Genomic DNA, 4,463 nt, shown 5'->3' with positions numbered 1-4,463 from the left:
TAAAATATTCCTTTCTATTTTTATGCAAAATAAATTATTTCAAAAACATTTTAAAAAATGTTTTATCTACAGAGAGAGCGACCTCATTTTTATACAGCAATCACTACTTAGAAGGGAATTTGTGCTGCAGAACTGTTCTGTTTAGTGCAGATGACACATTTCAGTGGGAAAGGCGAAGTTAAATACACACACTGGGTTCCAGCCATATTTGGGCTGTATCACAAACTAAATAACACTATAAAATTAAAAATGATCACTGTTTCTCAACTCTAATCTAGATTTATTGTGCTGATCCTATGTGACATTTGATCAGAAAGGAACAGGAGTGCATGTAGCAGGAGACAACAAGCTAGGTCTGCGCTAGATTGAATGTACCAACTGTTCAAACATATAGTCCTGCTGGAGGGACAACTAAACAAAGGAAAACGGCTATGCTTTAACCCGACAGCTTACACTAGTTCAGCATTAGTTAAGAGTGATCAAAATACGTTCCTCTTAGGACACTGTTATATATGTTAGAGCTATGAATGCTGCAAAAATTTCCTTTCTCTAATTGATACTCATATAATGGCACAGGCTTTTAGTGGTCTTAGCCTTAATCTTAGACTTTCAGAGAGAATTAGCAGCATGTATTGCTTGCATTCATCTCCTTGCCACCTGTGGATTCTTCAGGTTCAAAGCAGGCAACAAATACACCAACACTTAGGGAGTCATTTGGATCCTGAACTCTTGAAGCGGGAAGCATTTATGGAAGGTTGCAAATAGCCTGAACGTTTGCACTGGAGTGGATGTTGCAGACCAAGATGTCTCAACACGTGCTCAACAGAAACAGAAAGTTATTTAGACCTACCTTTCAGAGAGCAAGGGTAAGGTGGGCTTGGGGAACATGTTGGAGACCTAAGGATGTAGCAGAGGGAGGAATTGTCTCTTTGAGGTCTTTTGAAAGTAAGAGGACATTCATTTCCAAGGGGTTGGTCTGAGCTTCAATACATTTTAATTACACTGTCCTGCACACAATGTTCTGACCAGCAGTAGTTCAGGCTTTGGGTACATTATCTCCTGGAAGAGAAGTGATGCTTCTTCCCTCAGTATACCCCAGGGATCCTGCGAGTCCACTGTGACATCCAGACAGGTGGATTTGCACAGGAGCACTCAGATGGGCAGGGAGTAGCAACAACAGTCCTGCTATCAGCTGCTTGACACGAGGCACGCCGGGTTACTCACTGAAAGGGAAATCTGGAACTGCACTGATGTGGTCTTGGCATGCTGAGGATCTGGTTGCAATTTGACACTTGTATTTAGTGGCAGGATTTCTATTTAGCTAGCTAAGATTGTTTACAATGGTGTAAGAATAGCTCAGAACAGATCATACTCCCATTTTTCTGACTTTCCAGACACAACTATAATGTTTTAAACACAGGTGTTGGGCTCAGTCTCATGTCTTTGACAGTGTACAGAACAAACCCATGACATAGTCATAGCTGGATCCTGAGTAAACCCATACAATAAATATACCCAAGCAAACAAAAGACAAGGAACATATGGGAGGCTGCTGGGGCTGATTTCTGGTTGGTTGCGAAACAAAAAAAAAACAAAGTGAGCACCACTCATAAACTATTTAAAGGAGTCACAGCTGCAATCACCACCGCTCCCTTCTAAATTAGCAGAGCTAAGTCCCTGGAAAGACTATGTGTGTAACAGGGGATCTACATCTTCCTAAAGAGCTGACAGTCAGTTTTGACACAATACAAAAAGTGGAAGAATATCCAGTGGAGGAAATGGGAAAGGAAGGGCAAGGATAGCAAAGATAAAACCAGGCGGTTGCACACACTGATTTTGTGCACTGTAAGCATTGCCAGATTGCTATTTTGAGACATTTATATTCATACTGGTTGCTCTGGTGACGTTATCAACTTCACAGATGTCAAAATGGAGTGCATATGGAAGAGGGCTGTAAGGGATCATGCAGTGGCTTTATATATTTGTCCAGGGAGTTTATTTTAGGACACAAACAAGAAGACTACTTGTCAGTAGAAGAGGAAGAAATGATTAGACTATAAGGATTTGAAACTTATGTGAAGAGGGTCTACTAAGCAAATTGGTTGATGTGAATGGACCTCTGGGAGGATCTGGAGGAAGCAGCAGGGCTGCAGCGTACGTACAGCGTACGTACAGCTCTGGGAAGATAAATGATATCAAGGTGACTTCCAAATCCACGGGCTGGAGGAACTCACTGAGGTTTCTAAGCATGAACTGACTGCAGCAGCTAAATGTACTGCCATACGGTTGCTGGGGGACAATGAGCTCTGTCCTTTGAAGCTGTTTTCACACTGTAATATTAAGTTGGCTACTGGCTCGTATATGCAATAGATGTTGCAAGTTTTTTGTATCTGTTTTACGCTTAATTGTCAGGTAAATAATCAGGAAAATTGTGTGGTTTACATCTGATATCACAATAACTTTTTGAAGTAAATTAATAGATTTTCTGGCTGAAATTCTGTCAATTTACTGTAGGTTTCTGGGCTTTCCGGTCACCTTTATAAAAAGGCATTTAATAAGGAGACAGCATCCAGTTCTGACTGTAGTCTGATTGCAGAAAAGCTACCTGCCAAATTATGATGATGAGTGAAAAGAAACCACTAGGTTCTCTCTTTCTCTGCATGTACATATTGATACAGTACAAGTGAAAAATGAGTTTCAGGATTCTAACAGACAGCAAAGTACCTTTCACCTAGATAGTATAATTTTGCAGGATTTCCCTCATAACCAGTACCAACCTGTGAAACTTTATGCCTGTCAATTCCTTCCTCAGAAAGCTTGTCCACACAGCCTCACAAGTAATCCTCTAATAAGCAATACAAGTGTGGCAGAATAAGATGCAGGGGGATTTTATTTCCAGCTTTCTTAACACCATATGTTCACTTAATCCCACTCTTCATTTAGGTAAAGGTAATCCCTGAGTACTTTAGTACAAATTACATGCAAACATAAATTATGTGTATGGGTGTACCTGTATATAACACTGTGTCTATTAGACTAAGAGAGAAATCACTTGGATAGTTGAGGCAGTTGAATTTCTCTAAACAGGTGCTCCAAGTCACCTACCTCAAAAGCACACATTAAGATTCAAGGAGAAAATTTTCCCTGAAGGAATTACTAATGAGGATTGCTTGGATTTTTGCCCATCATATCTTGAATAAAAATCTTCAGAGTTATTCTGGAATGCCATTTAATTTTTCCTACGTCATCACTAAAATTATTCAAAAAATCACGACAGCTCTATTTGATAAGTCCCGAAACATCACAAAGATCATGTTAAACATGCTGAAATGTTTCTTTTCCACTTCTCAGTTCAGAATGAGAGTTTTTAAATAAATTGTAAAAGTTTCGAAATACAATGAGAAGAAAGCTGAAGTTTACTATTCAAAAATCTACTGTCCATTCGTCTACAGCTGTTCAAAAAAGAATCTGAAGCTTCCCAGAACTATTTTCAGTCACTCCCTAGTTAAAGAACAACAGCACCAGTTTGAACTGCTTCTTAAAAAAAATGTGACAAGTCCAGCTAATGTCACTTAAGTGGTCAAGACAGAAATTCCAGTAAATCCTAATGTATGATTTACAAGGCATATGTCAAATATTTCACATGTGCACAAAAATGACAGGAAAAAAATAGTTGTGCTCTGTAAACATTTGGTCCAGTAAAATAACACAGAACTTCTGGAGAAAGCTGTACTTTTCACCCAGTCTTACAACTTGATTGGTGCCAGCTGGCTCCTGAAAGACAAAAAAAATCAAGTCCAGTACAGCAAGTCACAATCCAGAATGAGATCTGAGGATACGACGTGGCTGAAGATGCTGGGAAAGAACAGTTAATAGTGGCTGGAAAAACGAACAGTGGTGCCAGCACTGAGTGTACCAGAGATGTGTATGTCTGTCCCTGCAGCTCCAGAAACCGTCCTGCGCTGCTGCAGTATGTACACACAAAGCTTCCCCCTGCAGTTACGGCCAGTTTGACTGAATTTAAAATATTTCACTCTATAAAGAAGGGAAGCTAAATGTAGTATATTGGATTTTCACAGTGCAGCAGCAGAAGCGCCAAAATTCTGTTCTATCTCAGACAGCAATGTGACTGATAATTCTGTTTTATTGCACATTCACAAAGTCACTTATACTTTAATAATTATCGAATCAGATTTAGCAGGTAAATATTCTGTAGTGAGGATTAACTGTATATAAGGTGTTTGGTCTTGAAGGAAAAACACTTTCAACAATTACATTAAAATGCTCTTTTACTAATTCAGTAAGCAAAATATGTCACTTCTGAAGTGAGATGAAGTGGAACCTTTTCAACCTAAAATGAGAAATGCTTTTAACCAAAAGGTAAAAAATAATTCGAAAGGTAAATTACTACTTGTTGATTCTTTCAGGCCTTACTCTGTAATGGTAACATAGAGTCCAAAGAC

Source organism: Nesoenas mayeri (genome assembly GCF_963082525.1).
Source record: "Nesoenas mayeri genome assembly, chromosome: 6".
Classification (NCBI taxonomy): domain Eukaryota; kingdom Metazoa; phylum Chordata; class Aves; order Columbiformes; family Columbidae; genus Nesoenas; species Nesoenas mayeri.
Note: the sequence above shows the minus strand (reverse complement) of the source record.